This window comes from Hypanus sabinus, chromosome 10 (assembly GCF_030144855.1).
Source record: "Hypanus sabinus isolate sHypSab1 chromosome 10, sHypSab1.hap1, whole genome shotgun sequence".
NCBI lineage: Eukaryota > Metazoa > Chordata > Chondrichthyes > Myliobatiformes > Dasyatidae > Hypanus > Hypanus sabinus.
This window is the reverse complement of record NC_082715.1, coordinates 84,426,737-84,446,781: the sequence shown is the minus strand read 5'-3', so window position 1 is coordinate 84,446,781 and position 20,045 is coordinate 84,426,737. Positions and strand designations below refer to the sequence as shown.

The window sequence follows — 20,045 nt, the reverse complement described above, 5'->3', positions numbered from 1 at the left end:
AACTGCATGGCTGCTCCAAGCTCCAGTGCATCTCTCAACCTTGAAGGTGCCCGTCAGCAGCATCCCCTTACAGACATGTCACTGTGCTGGAAGACCAGCGAGATTTGGACAGACAAAAGGTAGTCTTTCAATGAGCTGATGATCTTCCAGCAGCACTTGATGTTTGTCTCCCTGTGTGGCCCTGGTCATAGATCAGAGAGTCCTCTATTACACAGCTGCTGGTGATCAACTTGAAGACAGAGCACAGGGTTAACTGCAGAATGCTTGGCAGTGTGGAGGAACAGATGGCTCTTGGGGTCCGCATCTATAATTCTCTCAAAGTTGCCACACAAACTGATAAGGTTGTTAAGAAAGTGTGTGGTGCAGATCACCCCTTCATTAGTCAGGGGACTGAGTTCAAGAGCCCAGAGATAATGTTGCAGCTCCATAAAACCCTGGTTAGACCACATTTGGAGTATTGTGTTCAGTTCTGGTTGCCTCAGGATGTGAAAGCTTTAGAGAGGGTGCAGAAGAGATTTACCAGGATTAGACAGCATGTCTTATGAGGAAAGGTTGAGAGAGCTAGGGCTTTTTTCCTTGAAGGGAAGGAAGATGAGAGATGATTTAATAGAACCTACAACATAGAACTGTACTACACAGGAAAAGCCCGTTTGTCCAACAATGTTGTGCTGAGCCAATTAAATTAGAAATCCAACTAAACTAATCACTTATGCTGACACAATGTCCATGTCCTTCCAATTCCTCACATTCAAGTGCTTATCTAAATGCCTCTAACATATTTGTGTCTACCATCGCTCTGGGCAGTGTATTACTGGAACCCACCACCCTCTGTGTGAAAAATTTATTCCTCACATCTCCTTTGAACTTACCCCCTCTCACCTTGAATGCATGATCTCTGGTATTAGACATTTCAACCCTGGGAAAATATACTGTTAGTCTACTCTTTCTATGTCTATCATAATCTTACAAACCTCTGTCAGATCTACCCTCAGTCTCTGCCACTCCTGAGGAAACAACCCAAGTTTATCCAGCCTGTCATGATAGCAGATGCAGGCAACATCCTAGTAAACCTCTTCTGCACCTTCTTCAAAACCTCGACATCCTTCTTATAATGGGGTGAACACAATTGTATGCACTACTCCAGATGTGGCCTAACTATAGTTTTATAAAGCTGCAACACAACTTCCTGTCTTCTGTACTCAATGCCTTGACTAATAAAGACAAGCATACCTTATACCTCTTAACCACCATATCAACCTGTTCAGCCACTTACAGCGAGCTCTGAACTTGGACTCTAAGATCTCATTAATATAGTTAAGCATCTTGCCCTTAACTGTTTACTGTCTCTTTACATTTGACCTACCAAGATGCAACACTTCACATGATTCATATCCCATTGCAGTCATTGCCAGTCTTCTATTCAATCCATAATACCACCAATATTTGTATAATCTGCAAACTTACTAACTCACCCATCTACATTGCCATTCAGGTCATTCATATACGTCACAAGCAGCAGAGGTCCCAGTACAGATCCCTGTGGAACACCACTTATCAACAGCTAGGATAAATCCCTCCAAGTGCTACTCTCTGTCTTCAAAGCGCAAGCCAGTTCTGAATCCAAGTGGCCAATATCAGTATGGATCCCATGCATCTTAATCTTCTGAATGTGTGTCCCACGAGGAAACTTGTCAAGCACCTTACTAAGATCCATGTAGTCAACACCCACAGCTCTACCTTCATCAATCACCCTCATCATCTCGTCAAAAAATGCAATCAAGTTAGTAAGATGTGACTTGCTTCACACAAAGCCATGCTGGCTCTCCCTAATTAGGCCATGGTGTTCCAAATACTCGGGAATCCTATCCCTTTGAATTCCGTCCCTACCACTGACGTGACACTCACCGGTCTAACGTTTCAAGGATTATCCCTGGTTCCCTTCTTGAATAGTGGAACAACACTAGCTACTTGCCAGTCCTCTGGGACCTCATCTATGACTAGAGAGGAAATGAAGATATTTGTTAAGGTTCCAGCAATCTCTTCTCTTGCCTCTCTCAAAAACTTGGGGTATATCCCATCTAGGCCCTGGGCCTTATGATGCCCTTTAAGAGACCCAACACTATCTCCTCCCTTAGCTCAAAATGCCCTTGCATATTATTATGCTTGGCACTGATGTCCTTATCGTCCAAGTCTTTCTCCTTGGTAAATATCAATATAAAGTGCTCATTAACAACTTCACCACATCCTCCACATCCAAGGAAATGTTTGCCTTTTTATCCTTCAGTGGCCTTACCCTTTCTCTTGCTCTTGATGTATGTGTAGACTGTCTTGGGATTCTCTTTAATTCTACTTGCCAAGGACATTACATGGCTTCAACTGGCTTTCCTAATTCCTCAACAACACACACAAAATGCTGGTGGAACACAGCAGGCCAGGCAGCATCTATAGGAGAAATACTGTTGACGTTTCGGGCCGAGACCCTTCGTCAGGACTCCCCTAATTCCTAATTCCTCCTTCAGTTCTATTCTAGCTTCTTTATAATCCTCAAGGGCTCTGTTTAATCCTAGCTTCCTAGGCTTTACATACTTCTGCTTTTTCTCCTTGACTAAATTCATCACCTCTCTCGGCATCCAAGGTTCTTTTACTTAGCCATCCTTGTCCTTCCTTCTTACAGGAACATACCCATCCTGTACTCTGTGCAGTTGGACTTTAAACACCCTCCACATTTCAGATGTGGACTTGCCCAAAAACAACTGTTCCCAGTTAACTCTCCTAATTCCTGCCTAATGCTCTTGTAATTTGTCCTGCTCCAATTTAAGGTCCATACTTATCCATAGTTATAGTAATCTTAAGGAGTTGTGGTCACTATTCCTGATCTGTTGGTCACCTGGCCAGGCTCATTACACAACAGGCCCAGCACAGCCCTTCCTCTTGTTGGACTATCTACAAACATGTACATATTGATTTAAGAAACCTTCATCCAGAACCTCACAAATTCTGCCCCCTCTAAACCTCTTGCACTAAAAAGGTCCCAGTTTATATTAGGGAATTTGACATTCCTCATGACAACAGCCCTTTTGTTTTTACACCTTCCCTTAATCGGCCTGAATATCCGTTCCTCAATTTCCCAGAGATTATTGGGGTGAGGGAAGGGTTGGTCTATAGTATAATCTCATCAGAGTGATTGAATCTTTCCAATTATTAAGTTCTATTTATATAGTCTCAGAGGATGAGACCTCCATTATGTCTCCTCTGAATGTAGCTGTGATGTTGGCCATGATTAGTCATGTAACTCACCCCCTCTTTTTCCTCCCTCTATCTTTTATAAAATATCAAAAACCTGGGACATTAAGCACCCTCTCTCAACTAAGTCTTTGAATGGCAACAAAATCATGGTTCCATGTACTTTTTATCACCTTTCCCCATGATCTCCACGCATTAAAATACACATATTTCAAACTATCTGTTACTTTGCCCCTGTCTGTTTTTACTGGCCCTGATATCTATCTTCCTCTCCATCCCTCCCCTTTTTGACCTAGTGCTTTGGTTCCCATCTCCCTTGCCAAACTAGTTTAAGTCCTCTGAAGAAGCGTTTGTGAACCTTCTGGCCAGGATATCAATTCCCTGCCAGCTTAGGTGCAACCTGACCCTCTTGTATAGATCATCCCTGCCCCAGAAGAGGTTGCAAAGATCCAAGAATCTGATACCCTGCCCCCTGGACCAGTTGCTCAGCCATTCATTCATTCGTCAGCTCGGCCATCATTTTATTTTTGCCCTGACTAGCATGTTGCCCCAGAGATCACTACCTTGGTGGTCCTGCCCTTCAGCCTCTTTCCGAACACTCTATATTCATTGAGCGGAATGCCTTCCCCCTTTCTACCTATGTCGTTGGTGACAATGTGCTCCACAACCTCTGGCTACTTATCCTCCCCCTTGAGAATATTCTGTGTCTGCTCTGAGACAACTGGACCCTAGCACCTGGGGGATAACACACCACCTTGGTGTCTCTTTTGCAACCACAGAATCTCCTGTCTCTCCCTCTAATTATTGAGTTTCCTATCATTATTGCTCTGCCTGGCTTTACCCTTCACTACTAACCCTCAGAGCTGGCCACAATGCCACTGGCTTGGCTGCTGCTGCTGTGCCTGGGTAAGTCATCACCCCCAGCAATATCCAAAGGGGTATATTTTCAGTGGACCGGAAGGTCCTGTCTGTGCTACATCTCTAAATGAATATTATATTCCTTAAAACCAATAGAACTGTTGCCACTTATGTGACCTCCCATCAGATGGTACGCTACTACAATAATTGAAAGACTTCCTCATCCAACCCAGACCCTCCCTCTCCGTTAGTGAAAGAATCCTATACTGTGGTCCTTCTCCACTGAGCCCTTGTGGTAGCTGCATTGAACTTCAGTGGGTCCTGCAGGCTGGAATATGCTGGTCAGCAGTGTTTCTGCAAGAATATCATGATGCGCTGGCAAACCAACAAGTTTCACGCAGACCAAAAGATTTCTTTCACCAAGTTGATAATCTGCCAGCAGCAACTGATGTTCGTCTCTGTGTGTATACCTGGGAACAGCTCGTAGATTAAAGAGTCCTCTGTTACGTAGCTGCTCAAGATGAAGTGTGAGACAGTCCCTTGCACCTTTCTGCACACCATCTTCTCAAACCCACAGTCTGCAAAGAAGTGAGCTACCTACTCTTCCCCACTATAGTCATCCAATGGGCAACGGGTGCTGAGAGCGAGGCTCCAGGCCTACAGGAAGGATCTGATTGAGAGGACCTCACTCCCCACCAGCCAGGCATAGTCTTGCTGCTGGCTGGTGAGGTCTGGCAGTAAGACTGCCCAGATGGTCTGAACAGTCTGCTCAGGAAATCACCCCACTGTGTTCATCAGATCTTTCTCCTGCCACATTTGCTGGACATTTCATGCTGTCCACTGCTTGATGGACTTAGGGTCAAAGGTGTTAGTCTGAGTGAACTTTTCCATAAAGGACAGGTAAAAGTTCAAAGCAAAGTTTATTATCAGATTACATGCATGTCACCACATACAACCCTGAGCTACTTTTTTCTGTGGGCATACTTAGCAAATCTATAGAACAATAACTATAAACTGTAAACAACAGGAACTGTAAGCTGTAAGAAAACTGTGCAAATGCAGATAGAAATAAATAGCAATAAATAATGAGCGTGAAATAATAATATAACCATGTCCTTAAGTGAGTGTAGTTATCCCTGTTGTTCAAGGGCCTGATGGTTGAGGGGCAATGAGTCCTGAGGCACCTGTACCTTCTACCTGATGGCGGCAGTGAGGAAGGTGCATGGTCCGGGTGATAAGACTCTTTGATGATGGACGCTGTCTTTCTACAGCAATGTTTCATGTAGGTTAGTTAGGAGGGTTCTACCCTAGATGCACTGGGCCAAATCCACTACCTTACGTAGGATTTTCTGCTCAACGGCATTGGTGTCTCATACCAGACCCTAATGCAGTCAGTCAGTACCCTTTCCTCCACACTCCTATAGAAGTTTGCTAAGGTTTTCAATGACATGCCAAAGCTCTGCAAACTCCTGAGGAAGGAGAGGCACTATTGTGCTTTCTTCACAATAATATTTATACGATGGGTCCAGGACAGGTCCTTTGAGATCGTGACGCCCAGGAATTTAAAGTTATTGACTCTCTCCACCTCTGATCCTCTGATGATTACAGGCTCATGGACCTCTGGTTTCCCTCTCCTGAAGTCTACAATCAGTTCCTTGGTCTTATTGACATAGAGTGAGAGGTTGTTATTACACCAAGTTTTCATTTTCCTTCCTATATGCAGATTCATCAGCCCCTTTGAAACAGCCCTCAACAGAGGCGTCATCAGCAAACTTATTAATAGTTTTGGAGTTGTACTTAGCCACACAGTGATAGGTGTGTAGCCATGTCCAGCTGATTGAGACGCTGTGTGGCAATGGGGCCAGACCTATCCTCCACAACACCGGGGACAGATTGAACCTCGGCATGTAGTGCAGCTTGGTGCCCACACAGACGAAGGTGGACATCAGGGTGAGAGTGCCACTGGGTATCTTTCTGTCCTATAGTTTATAAATCACCATTTTTTAATTCAAATAAACTTTATTCGTAATAATAGAAATGATTTACATGAACAGGGTAATGCCTTTTCATTCTTTACATTCACAGTCAATGCTTTCTGTACTGTTCTATTCCGTGCCTGCCACACATCCAGCACTCCAGGGTGGTATACTGTTACAATAATTGAGTGGCCTTCCTCACCCAACCCGACCCCTCCATCTCCAGTGGCAGAAGAACCCTACGCTTCTTTATTGAGCCCTGGTGGTGGCTGCCAGCACCAACTCCATGCTTCTTGAGTTTAATTGCCTATGCTGCTCTCAGGCTCCAGTGGTACTGAGAAAGTTTACGAGTCAGGTTCCACCTCTTGCTTGTGGATTGTGTCTCTCTGCTTGGAATGGCAATATGAGGACAGGACTATGTGTTACACTTCTAGTTATCATTTGCATTGCTAATTTCAAAGCAGCTGTAATCTTGCTGGGGTTGCAACAAGGCCCATACGATTGGCTGCAGTGCTCAGCGCTAAAGGGTTAAATATCCCTGGAGGACTGAAACTGAAATCCCAGGTACTCCTGCCTTTGAAGCAAGTGCAAGGATTGGCTTTCCTTGATGATTTCATTTCTTGGAATCTGCTGATAGGCGTCTTATCAGAGCTACTCCCATGCAAACGGTGAAGGTCAGTGTTGTTTGTTTTATATGCTGTATTATTCCAGACGCAGAGCAGTGATGCAGTGGCTTTATTTGAGCTTAAGTTTCCATCGGTGCCAGTAAGAGGCTGATCTATTTATATCCTGAGAAAAAGGCAGCTTCTAATTCTGAAAAGGGCATTCATTCTAGATGGACAGGGTCATGTCACCTGCATGGATGTATTTGGACAGAAGAATTATGGGCCTAACAGGGTGGGTTGGTGATAATTATAGAGTCCTAGAACACAGCTCAGAATCAGGCCCTTTGGCCCATCTAGTTGTAATGACCTGGGAAAGGCTTCCCTGCGAAAGCAATGGTTTCTCTGCAGTGCAGTTATGACGAGAGATAATGGGGGCTTTGGAATGTGCACTGGCCAATGAGGGAGACGTCTTCTTTTCTGGTGCCTGAGCGAAGGTTTTGTGGTCTTTTGTTCGACAGAAGATGGAGAGTGAAGATGCCAGAACTTGGAAGTCATAGACCGCAGGACGGAGTGGACTTGGAATGGGGTCGAGATTCAACACCCGGGGAGAAAATCGATGGAAAACAAACAGACGGGAAAACCGTGAGCTCCAATGTTGCTCATTAGATATTTTCATGAGAATGGGCCCTTTTTCATCAGATGCGCTGTGATTATCCTGAGCTTTGAACCAGTGCGGTAGATATTTGAACTCCAGATGAATTGTTAATTTGCCTGTTAAGTACTGTTAAAGTTGCAGTTGAGGGCTCAAAGTCTCACATCCTGGAGTAGTTGCAGATCTGGCTAAGATAGCGGCGTTGACCACCTGGCCAAGACCCCATACTGTGAGCATTCAGTGCTCGTTCCTCGGGTTCTGTGGTCACCATCAGAGGTTCATGAAGGGCTACGCAAAAGTGAGTCACCCTTTGAATCAGCTTCTGTGTGGTTATCCTCCCTTGGGGAAGAAAGGGAGGGGGAGAAAAGGACAGGAGGGTGGAGAGTATCTTAGCCCATCAGAGCCCTTTAGACTGAGGTGGGATGCAAAATGTGAGGAGGCCTTTCAGTTGCTGAAGGAACTGCTGACTCAGGCACTGGTGCTGGCTTTTGCGGACCCCCGATTACCATATGTACTGCACACGGATGCCAGCCGAGAGGTCTTAGGGGGTGTCCTGTATCAGGATCAAGGCAATGGGTTGAGACCCGTTGCGTTTGTCAGCCAGAATCTGTCACCCTCCGAGAAAACTATCCCACGCACAAGTTGGAATTTCTGGTGTTGAAATGGGCGGTGATGGATAAGTTGAGTGACTACCTCTGTGGAGCCAAGATTGAGGTGAGGATGGACAACAATCCCCTAACTTATATCGTGACCTTGGCAAAACTGGATGCCACAGGCCATCGGTGGTTGGCGGCATTGTCCGCCTATGATTTCAGCCTGAAATCCAGCCAGGAAGCTGGGACATTGATGCGATGCTTTTTTCCTGATGTGCGCACGAGGGACTGGACAGGGATGAAATGTGGGAGAGCGTTCCTGCCCCAAGGGTGAAGGCCATATGTCAGTTTGGCATCATGGTGAAGGAAGAGGGAAAAGAGGGGCAGGATCAAGCGGTGGATCAATTGGGAGCTTCTGATGATGCTATCCCCCATGTTTATTGTAACCTGACTGCTTTGAATTCAAATCAGCTTCCAGAATTGAATTCGGGGGAAGTGGCAGCTGCTCAGCGAGATGACCCGGGCATCAGCGGTCAAAAAGGGGGACGTGGCTCAGGCAGAGAAGATGAAACACACGGCGGTGCCTTCATTACTGAGAGAATGGCCTCAGTTGGAGTTGCAGAACCAGATCCTTTACCGGGTCACATCTGGACCGACCTCGGTGTTGCCAGCTGGTTCTGCTGGAGAAGTATCGCAGGATTGCATTGAAGTCACTTCATTGTGATTCTGGACATGTGGAGGCCGAAAAGACCCATGGATTGCTCAGAGACCGGTTTTACTGGCCCCGAATGAAGTCGGAGGTCGAGGAATACTGCAAGTCGTGCATTCGATGCATATGGTGGAAGAAGCTGCCTATGAGGGCAGCTCCCTTGTCCCACTTTCAGAGTGCGGGGTGACCCCTGGACCTGTGTGTCCACCGAACCCGATGCCAGCAACACAGCAAGTGCCTTAGTCATCATGGACCACTACACCAGATGTGCTCAGGCTTTTCCTACCAAGGACCGGAGGGCACCTACGGTGGCCAAAGTGTTATGGGAGAAGTATTTCATTTATTATGGCCTTCCCGGGTGTTTACATAGTGATCAGGGATGGGATTTCGAGAGCAGACTCATCCATGAGTTACTGGGCATGCTTGGAGTTGAGAAGTTGAGGACTACTCCCTATCATCTGCAGGGTGATCCCCAGTCGGAGAGGTTTAATCGGACCTTGCTAGACATGCTTAGGACCTTGGGACTCAGCAAGAAGTGCAAGTAGAGTCAACATATTGGACGTCTGGTCCACAGTTAGAACTGCATCCTAAATGAAGCTACCAGATACTTGCCATACTATCTGATGTTTGGCCGCGAGGCGGGGTTGCCCATTGACCTATGTTTTGGGATGGACGAGGACGACTTACCACTAAATACTTATCTGAAGTATATATCTGATATGAGGAGAGAGCTGAAAAGGGCTTCTGAATTAGCTGGAGTCTCGGTTGCCAAGCAGAATCAAGGAAATAAGAGAGGTATGACCAAAAGCTAAGGTTCTCCAAACTCCTGCCAGGAGACCGAGTCCTCATGAGGAATTTGGGGTTACCTGGAAAGCACAAGTTGGCTGACTGCTGGGCGGCTACGCCCTATGTGGTGGAGAGTCACTTGCCAAGCCTACCAGTTTTCCGAGTGAATGGGCCTGTCAAGGTTCTCCGTTGGAACCACCTGCTGCCCCTGGGTCAAGAGGTGCAGGTAGACACAGAACCTGACCTGGAGCCTACACCTAGTAAGAGGACTCTGCAGAAACGTGGGGTGACTGCAGGGCCCACAGCAGGAGAGGTTAGGCTGGCCCCCACTGAGAGGGATACTGATTTGGAGGATAAGAACCTCGATGTGTGGTATAGGCTGTCTTTTGCTAACCTCATTGATTGAGGAAGAGACTCCCAGCATTTCTTCTGCTAAATCAGGTGAAATTGGGGGGGGGGGTGCTATCTGTAGACAGCCTGTGTTGCAGTGGGACCTTGCAAAGGATGAAGCGGGGCTTGGCTATGGGATAGATGGGTCCGAGTTGCCAGTGGGCACGAGTGAGAGGCTGGCTGAGGCCTCACCAAGTAGACCAGAAGTATCCCCAGTAGTGTCTGAACCTGAAGAGTTAGATGAGGAGGAACAGAGGTCTCAGAGAATAAGGAGACCACCAGATAGGCTGGCCTGTGTAGCACTGGGGGAACAGAGTGTGACCCCTACCGTTTTGGGGAGCTGTGTCACTGGTGTTTATACCAGGGTTGGAGTTTGTGTTTTGCAGGAAGGGTTGGCAAATTATCTGAAAGTCACGAGGACATGACTGAATTTGTTGGGGAGGATAATGTAATGACCTGGAAAAGGTTTCCTTGCTAATGTAAAGGTTTCTCTTTAGCACAGTGTTTGGGTTATGGCTAGAGATAACAGCGATTTTGGAATGTGTGCTGGCCAATGAGAGGAAACGTTTTCTTTCTTGTGTGCCTGCACAAAGGTTTTGCGGTCTTTTGTTTGACGGAAGATGGAGAGAGAAGATGTCAGAACGGGGGAGTCGTAGACTTCAGGACAGAGTGGACTTGGAATGGGAGTCGACGCCTGGGGAGAAAATCGATGGAGAATGATCAGACAGCAAAACCACAAGCTCCATCGTTGCATGTTAGACTGTTTCATGAGAAAGGGCCCATTTTTTTGTTTCTTTATTAACCAATGGTCAAATTAAGAATTATAAAGCACAATCATTTAATTGCAAATTGTGTACTGTTTGTTATTTCGTAGCACTGATTTGTAACAGGGGACACATCACACAGCATCCACCTAAACAAGATTTCTCGTTTGACTGGGCCAGAGGCTGTCTTCCCCTAGAATGAGCCGCTAGCCGAGCCTGAGGGTTACACAGTTCATACTGAACTATTATTCTTCCTAGTCCCATCAATCTCTACCTGGACCACAGACTTTCTTACCCTTCCCATCCATGTACTTATCCAAACTTCTTTTGAGTGTTGAAATAGAACCCATATATAGCATCCATTTCCACTTCTGCTGGCACAAACTGAACTCTACTGTTACAGCTGGCGCTATAATAGCATTATGCGAAACAGTACACTACCGTGCCACGTGGAGAAGAGAATGCCACGTAGTCATGGCAGAATGTGCAGAAGAAGGACTTGCCCTCTTCTCATTCCTAGCACCAGGGTGCAAGTGCAGGAGTGAAGACCCACAGACAATATTTTAAGAACAGTTTCTTACCCTGCACCATCAGATTCCTGACAGTTCATGAACCTCATTACACTATACATTTATTTTTGTAACATATAGTAATTTTATTTCTTACACGGTACTGCTGCCACAAAACAACATTTTTAATGAGATATGTCAGTGGTGATAAACCTCATTCTGATCTATCATCTTGACAAAAAAAGCCTTATCAGATTTAAAATCCCCACATCATCCTTGGGTTGAGGAATAAATTTTGATCAGGGTATTGGACACAGTTTCAGTTTACTTAAAATAATAGAAACAAAAAATGACGAAGAGTAGGCCATTTGACCTTTCAAACCCTGTTCTGCCATTCAGTAGGACCCTTGTTAATCCTCATCTCAATATACCTGATGAATGGTCTTGTCCGCAATCACCAACTCCTGTCCATGGATACTGCCTGACCTGCTGAATTCCTCCAGCATTTTGTGTCTGGTGAATACTTCATTCACCTCAACTCTGAACTGATTTCACAACCTATGGACTCACTTTCAAGGAAACTACAACTCATGTTCTGAGTATTAATTATTTTATTTTATTTACACAATTTGTCTTTTTTTGCATGTTGGTTGTTTGTCAGTCTTTGTTTATGTATAGCTTTTCATAAATTCACTGGGATCTCACTCCCCACTATTTGTGATATTTACCACGAGTGTTGTAGATGAAGGGCCCAAAGTATTTTTGAGAATCCTTACCAATCATCTCACAATCTCTTTGACCCACAATTGTCAGGGAGGAGGTACACGAACATCAGGACTAGGACTGCCAGACTGGGTAACAGCTTCTTCCCCAGGCTGTGAGACTATTGAATACTGTACCATACACTAATCTGTGCTATGCACTATCTGCACTTATAATTATATTTGTTAACTTATTTATGATAATATTTTGTTTTATGTGCTGTGTAATATATGTTTTGTGGATGCACCATGGCCTGGGGGAACTTTGTTTTATGTGATTGTATATATGTACAGTCAGATGACAATAAACTTGAACTTAAAATTCTACAGTATTTCTTTATTTTCCTGTAAATACCTCCAAGAAAACAAATCTCATGTATATACTTTGATAATGAATATATTTCAACTTTGGCATATAGACAGGTAGAATTATCATTTAATAAGATGATGTCCCATGTTATTGAATGGAGAAATTGTGAACTACTTCCTGTTGGCCATGCATTTTCCTTTACTTTCTTCTCAAAAAGGACTGTGCCATGACTTGCTGGAAGAATAAAAGCTGGAAAAACAGCAGTGTCGTCTTGGTGGACAATGGAACCTACAGTTTAACTCCTCAATCACAGAACCTACAATACTACAGAACAGTACAGACCCTTCAGCCCACAATGTTGTGCTGACCCTTTAACCTATGCTGATCTCAACCTAACCCGTCTCTCCCACATGTCCCTCCAGCTTTCCATCATCCATGTGCCTATCTAAACTGTCTCTAATGTACTTGCTTCTACTACCACCCCCTGTCAGGATATTCCATGCATGCAACACCCTCTGCATAAATAAAACTTACCCTATAAAAAGACATCAACCCTATAATTTGAGTGTATCCTTCCTTTAATACAGAGACAGAAACTGTATGCAGTTCTCCAGGCATGGTCTCACTCGTGCTCTGCAAAATCCCATCAAAACATTCCTCCTTTTATAGTTCATATCCTAAGGTTAAGGAAAAGAAATGGAAGAGTGATGGAGAAGGAAATCAGGAGAATTAATGACCATAGGACATATGCACTTGTGTGCTCAGCCCAGCATTCTCGTGCAATTGCAAAGAAAGCGCAGCTGTGCTTTGTTTCCTTGGAAGTTTGTGAAGATTTAACATGAGATCTAATACCTTGATAAAGTTCTACGGATGTGTGGTGGAAAGTATATTGAGTGGTTGCATCATAACCTGGTATGGGAATTCCAATGCCTTTGAATGGAAAAACCTACAAAAAGGTAGTGTATATGCCCCGGTCCTTCACGGGTAAAGCCCTCTCCACCACTGAGCGCATCTGCACAAAGTGTTGTTGCTGGAAAGCTGCATCTATCATCAGGGATATCCACCACCCAAGTCACCCTCTCTTCATGCTGCTGCCATCAGGAAGAAGGTACATGAGTCTCAAGGTTCATGCTACCAGGTTCAGGAACTAGTGGGGCTAACTTCATTTAACTTTACTTGCCCCATCACAGAACAGTTCCCAGGACCTTTTGACTCATTTTCAAGGACTCTTTATCTCATATTCCTTCAAGAAGACCACAACTTTGTTGTGGTTTGGAGGCTTCTGTGCGCAGAGAGCTATGCTGGCTGGAGTCAGAGCCTTATGCTTTGGCTCTTGGTAGGGTCACCCATGCCAAACAAGTCAAAGGTAAAGGACAGGCTAAGAGTGGTTCACTCAACCAGTTCTCTGGGGTTGGGGCTTCAGTTCCAGGCTAACAACCCTGTAAAGCAAAATTATCATGGAAGCAGCTATGAAGAACCCTTCTACATTTGCGTCTGACGGTATTCCTGAGTCTCCAGCCGGGACTTATATGACTGACAATAATGAAAACTGAGAGGAAGGCACTGACATGATGAGCTGAACACTGCCAGAGATGGAGGACCTTCATTGCTGCCCTAAATGCCAGCGATGTAATGGGCAGTAAGTTATCACATGTCACAGATATTTATTGCCTATTTATTTAGTTTTCTCTTCTGTATTTGCACAGTTTGTTGTCTTTTGCATATTGGTTGTTTGTCTGCCCTGTTGGGTATGGTATTTTATTGTTTCTATTATGGCTCTTAGATTTACTGAGTATGCCCACAAGAACATGAATACCAGGATTATATACAGTGCCATATACTGTATGTAGAGTGATAATAAATTTACATTGGATTTTGAATGTAGGAGCAGAACTGGGCCATTCAGACTATTTAGTCTGCTCCACCATTTTGTCATGGCTAATTTATTATCCCTCTCATCTCCACTCTTCTGCCTTCTCTCTTTTGATGCCCTTACTAATCAAGAATATATTAACCTCCACTTTATATTATCCAATGACTCCTCCACAGCCACCTATGGCAATGAATTACAAAGATTCACTGCACTCTGGCTACAGAAATTCATCCCCATCTATGATCTAAGTAGACATCCCTCTACTCTGAGGCTGTGCCCTCTGGTTTAGACTACCCCACTATAGGAAACATCCTCTCCACAGCTATATCTAGTTCTTCTAATATTTGATAGGTCTCAGTCAGATTTCCTCCACCTCATTCTTCTAAACTCCAACTTTCCTTAACGCTTTCATTACCAGAATAAATCCCGTGAACCTTCTCTGGAGTCTCTCTGAGGCTCTCCAGCACTCCTTTTCTGAGATAAGGGGACCAGATCAGCTCGCAATACTCCAAGTGCAGTCTGACTAAAGCCTTATAAAGCCCCAGCATTACATCCTTGTTTTTACATTCTCGTCCTCTCGAAATGAATGAAAAATAGTGAGGAGAGAAACAAAATGGCAAATAAAGACCACAAGAGGAAGCACATTACTCTTTAAGTCATTAAAAATGGCATTTATGTTTTAAATTTCACTAGCTTTCTATAGCAAGTTTAATTGGGAATTAAAGGGCAACACAGCAGTTTCATAAAATACATAGCAAGATTAAAAATTAGCTGCTATTTTCATGACCCTTGTAGCAGCATGGTTTAAATCCCATACAACTTGTGGTTATGCACAACTCACAGACTGTCCTTTATTCTCCATTAGGTACAGTTTGAGAGTGTTCCACCATGCTGTCCTTAATTTAGGATGCAAATTTAGTTTAAGCTTTACTCAATAAGTCAATAATAATTGGGACATTTCATTATACTTTTAAAATGTTCTTGTTCAGCCTTCAAAGTCCATGAAGACATTTCCCAGAATTTCCTACTGAAGTTCAGCTTTCTTGCTTAACAGGAAAATAGAATGTAGAACAGTACAGCACAGAATAGGCCTTTCAGCCCACAATGTTGGGCTGAATCTTTAGCCCATGCTAACATTAATCTAATCCTTCTGTCCTACGTAGCTTTCCATTTTTTTTCATTCATGTGCTTAATGTCTCTGCCTCTACCAATATGCCTGGCAGGCATTCCATGCACCCATCACTCTGTGTAAACTCTCTGACATTCTCCCTATGCTTTCCTACTGTCATCTTAAAATTATGCCCCTTTGTATTAGCCATTCTGCCCTGGGAAAACCAATTGTAGGAATTGACAAATCATACAAAGGACCACAGCTGTGGCATGTCTGCTTGAATTTTCTCAGCACACTTCTGTAATCCTTTTGTGTCAATAGTGTGACCACAGTAAGTGATGCTTGGTTGAAAGAACTCACAATTGTTGCGTCATGCTCTGAGCCCATAACCTTCTAATCTTTTTAAGCAGCCTTGCAGCACCTGGTCCGTAGCTTTCTGCCAAAGTGCAGGTGCAGATGCTACTCCAAAAGTAAGTCTATTGTAGTGATACAACCCTTGTGAGAGTTTATGGTGAGGAGCATTTTAGATTCTTCTTCTATCTCCATCTGTAGGTAGTCTTCAGCTAAGTCCACTTTGCTTCCCTCTGGAAAGGTTTCTAAAGATACCCTCTATCCTGGGCAAAGGGTACCGATCTGCTTTCAGTCACTACAGATCCTGACAGACCGGTTCTTCTTGGTTACTGGGTGCCACTGTCGTTGCCCATGGGCTTCACTCAACTTTTGAAATAATTCCTTCAGCCTTCATGCAAGCTAGTTCATTGGCATCTTTATCACAGATGGTTTAAGGTACTGGACAGGTTTTGTAAAACTTGGGTGCTGCCTTTCATTTAATTCTGTTTTAACCCTTGATATGCTTGAGATTTCCAATTCTATCCTTGAACACAGGTGTGGCATCGACCAGTACCATTGTTAATTCACTTTCAGTTGACTCTATTGCAGGGGATGTGGCATCCAAATGGTGGATGGATCTCCAAACAAGTTGTAGTTCTTTCAGCCAATCACATCCCCAAAGTGCTTACCATATACAAGCTCAATGTGGCTTGTTAGATGTTGTATTTCCCTGTTATTAATGTCAGTCCCACAAGATTTATCTTTTTCTTTAGTATAAATACTTTCAGGACTGTATTCAGGGATTCATCTTCAAACCTGGATGATATGCTGCAGTTGTTACCGACTTCATTAAGACCTGTGTGGGTGAGAGTGCAACCACAAAGACTTACTGCACAATCCCAAACCAAAAGCCAAGGATGAACCAGGAGGTATGTAATCTGCTGAAGGCTAGATCTGTGACATTCAAGTCTGGTGATCCAGGCCTGTACTAGAAAACCAGGTAAGATCTGCAGAAGGCGAAGAGACAATTTCGAACGAGGTTGGAGGTGACATTGGATGCATGACAAATCTGGCAGGGTTTGCAAGACATTACATCCTAAAAACATCTAGAGATTTTTCATACAAAATTCCAGAACTTATTAGATGCTGATAGAAATGAGGACTTGGATAAATGTACAACTTAGTGTCTTGAATCCAAGATGGCCGTGAGGAGCCAAAGAAACTTATAGAAACACAAAGCTATAACCAGGGCTTGGCCACCATTGAGAAGTACGGAGAAACTGCTCTGAATGATCCCAAAATGTATGTACAGACAATTCGGAATGTCACAAGAAGTATAAGGCATTAGTGATGTCAGCTTTCAACAATGATGCTGATTTTTGTGGCTTCTTTAGATAGGGCTTGTGGCCGTTTCTTAAATAGTAATGCAATCACAAAAATGGCTCAGTCATCAAGAAAATATCTGGTGATTGCCACGATATGGGACTCTCTACTGAAGATAAAGCAAGAAACCTGACCAGTGATGTAAGTAGCCAGAACAAACTGACCACTCGTGCAGCCAAGAACAGTAAGCAGTCCTGAACATTTGTCTGTAATTGAGCAGGAAAAGTGTTCACTGACCTTCACAAAAGAGGGACCTGTGTCTGTCAGCCGTTGTGCCCTCCTGCTAAGCTCCCTCCATCCGCCTAGGTCATTGACAACCCGGGCAAGCCTGTTGTGTCACCTGGATGCTCCCATTGAGGGGAGGGTACTGTCACGGTCCGGTCCGTTGACTCCTCATTTCTGTTAGTTCCCTTTTCCCCGTGTTCTACCGGGCTCCTTGATTAGGGCACCTGACCCTTATCCGAACCGGCAGCATAAAAACTCCAGCTTACATCTACTTTGGGCTGGACCGTCACCTCAGCCAGTGCGGCAATGCATGTTCCGAGCTGCTGAGAATGGTGGATTCTAAGTTGCTTCGGTGCCTGGGGTTGCTTCGGGAATTCTGTTGCTTGGTGTCCAGCTTACTGATTGCCGGCCGTTTACCTTTCCAGTTAATTCTCCATGGCACGAGGGGTGTTGCCTGCCACCTGTCTGTAGTTAATGTCCAGCTCTACCAGTGCCTAGGGTCAAGAAGAGTTTGGCTTGCCTATGGCTCCTCTGTCCTCTGCCCACCTGCACTGTTTGCCTGTGTTACGCTGTCTCTCGACCACTGAGTTCTAAGTTCCGTTCCCGCACCGGTTACCTGTATTAATTTCCCCCCAGTGTTAATAGGAGTAGGGCATTCCGCCCTCTGTTCTTTCCCAGCCACGTTCACCCACTGGTCCACATCCTTGCTCTGCCTAAGTCCTGCCACTAAACACCAGAATCTTTCTGTAGTAACCCGGGTTCAATCCCCGGTCCAGCTTCGTTCACTCCTTGGCTGCCCTCGGCCTAATCCTCGCTCCCCAGCCTCCCTTGCAACTATTAATAAACACACCTGTTAATACTACCTGCATGTTTGTGTCCTGCACTTGGGTTCACTTTCAACGTCCTTCTAACAGTTGGATACCTACAGGCTTCAGTTCAATATCTTTGAAATGCCATTGAAACTCATTTTGCGCAATGACTGAAAAGCCGAGCCAGTGTCCAATTCCATTTTAATTAATTTGCCGTTCGCTTCTGGTGTAAGCCACGTTGCTTGTCTATTGCTAGCTTTCATATTGTAAGTCTCAAGGCTATGCAGTCCTCTATCATTTTCACCATTATCAGATTTTTTTTTATCAACAACATGCAAATTAGTGATCTTTTTAAAACTGCAACTTGACTTTTTATTTTTTTCTCATCACTATACAATCTATTTTTATCTGCTCAGCAGGCTCTTTGTTTGTGCCTTATGTTATTGCCTTTTCTGTAAGTTACACCTTTAAACCTGCATTAGTCTGGTGCATGTAAGCCCCTGCCGCTATGGTAACACGATTTGTTTGGTAACAATTCATTAGGCAGGTTTCGGTTTAGATGGTGCAATTTTGTTCACACTCACTTTTATTCCTGACTGCAACTCAATAGCATCTCTGCCTGCTGTTTCCATTGATACAGTGACTTCAACTGCTCTTATGAGTTGCACTTCGGTTAGGAGCCGTTGTGGAATGCTTTCTCACAAACTGAATAATCCATCAGTGCATCATTACGCCTCTCACTGAACTGACAATGTTCAGACAATCACTTGAAATCAGGGACAGAAGCTGTAATAGATTGCCCTTCTTATTGATTCTACTAAAGCATTCTGTAATCAACAATGGTTTCAGTTCTAAATGTTCCTGCATTACTTTCACAATATCGCCGAAGTTTATTTCAGCTGGTCTGGTCGGAGCAGTCAAACTTCTAAGCAAACTGTATGATCTTCCACCCATTACACTCAGCAAAATTGGCACACATCTCTCATTAGCAATTTCAGTTGTTTCAAAATACCGATCAATTTGTTTGTTATGCCTTATCCAGTTATGTGTTGTGCAACTGAATGCATCTATCTTTCTGATGTAATCAGCTATTTCTGCTTTTTAAATTTTTAAAATTTTCATCCAGTACTCATTGCTTATGTACTGATGAATTTTGTACATTTTCTGCCTTTTTGTTCAGCTCAATTGCCCCTCTGTGCTTCTGAAGGGGGAAAACATAAGCTGCAGTTCAACTGGTAATGTAAGTAGTCACCGCGAACTCATTTTAAAGCTTACATGTTGCCACGGTTATATTTTGTAACCCCAAAATGTAAAACTAATCAAAAGAAATACATGGGAGTCTGAAGATAATGTGTCTGCATCATTTTTTACTTTAGTGAGGGGCGCCCTTATGACGTGGCAGTGCAATGATGTATGTCATTCATGTACTTTTGCATATAACCCATAATGAATTATGTAAACAATGAAGGATGCTTAATAGCACAATATATTACAATATTACTTGAATATTACTGAAATATTAAATCAACACTATTTGTTTTAAGGAATGTAATAGAACACCACTTAACTCATTTATTATGAATGTAAGAATGAAAAGGCATAGCATGGTTTACTGTTGTAAATATTTTTTTATTATGAATAAATTTTTTCAATATAAAAAGTTTAATACCCATCTTGATCACAGGTTCAGTCTGGTTTAGAATCTGCTTTTAAACAACAGAAAACCTCTAACTCCATATACCCACTCTGTTACCATGACAGCCTACTTCCACCCACTGTTACATCTTATAACATATAAAATAATTTAATTGTCTGTGAAGCATTCTGAGACAGCACAGGGCAATAAAGGGAAATTCATTAATGCATCTCTTTTTGTTTTTAGACTTCCAGCAAGTATTTTGGGATTTTCTCTTTATATTTTAATGAAATTCTTTATAAGTACAATTGTTGTTTCTGGATGAGGAAATTTCCAGCTATTGTTTCCAGCTGCTATTTCCGTCTAATGAAAAGGAAACCTTATTTCTTACTGGAAATCATTCAAATATGAAAAGTGATGCAATTTCAAGATTTGAGAGGAAATGGACCAGGTGGGAGACAGGAAAATGCAATTGTATATCGGCTTGGGAAGATTAAATAATAGCTAAAGAAAGGGTGGTAG

The 20,045-nt window shown here is 43.6% G+C and overlaps 1 long non-coding RNA gene across 1 annotated transcript; it reads left to right on the top strand.

Moving 5' to 3' along the window:
• The first annotated feature begins 6,615 nt into the window (after positions 1 to 6,615).
• Positions 6,616 to 12,095, top strand: LOC132400843 (uncharacterized). The gene is made up of 3 exons (XR_009514412.1): positions 6,616 to 6,751; positions 7,201 to 7,324; positions 10,406 to 12,095. It is a non-coding gene; the product is annotated as an uncharacterized LOC132400843 (long non-coding RNA).
• The last annotated feature ends 7,950 nt before the right edge of the window (positions 12,096 to 20,045 follow it).